Source organism: Cyphomyrmex costatus, unplaced genomic scaffold (genome assembly GCF_001594065.2).
Source record: "Cyphomyrmex costatus isolate MS0001 unplaced genomic scaffold, Ccosl1.0 scaffold855, whole genome shotgun sequence".
Lineage (NCBI taxonomy): Eukaryota > Metazoa > Arthropoda > Insecta > Hymenoptera > Formicidae > Cyphomyrmex > Cyphomyrmex costatus.
The window spans coordinates 28,756-29,130 of NW_017280436.1; positions in this window are offsets into that span (position 1 = coordinate 28,756).

Below are 375 nucleotides of genomic sequence, written 5' to 3' on the forward strand. Positions count from 1 at the left end.
AGAGTCCTTTATTTTCTTTATTTATTTTTATAATTAATATATAATATAAGAAATAATTCTTAATATTATTCAAAAACAAACATTTACGCCAATATTAAATTAATTATATGTATAAATATCAAATAATTAATTTATCAAGATTTTTGCGTCGTCTTACATAATTTTATTATTTTCTTTATATAATAAATTATTATACACTTTTCACATAAATTAGTTTGTGCTGAGGGAAATAATTAATTTCATCATTCTAACAGTATATTTATCACGATACAATTCTATTGACAAGTTTGTTAGTTTCATTTTTAAGAACCATTTTCTCCCTTTGCGTTATGCATAATTTGCAGCTGTGGCACACTGTTAACTAAACAGTTAATT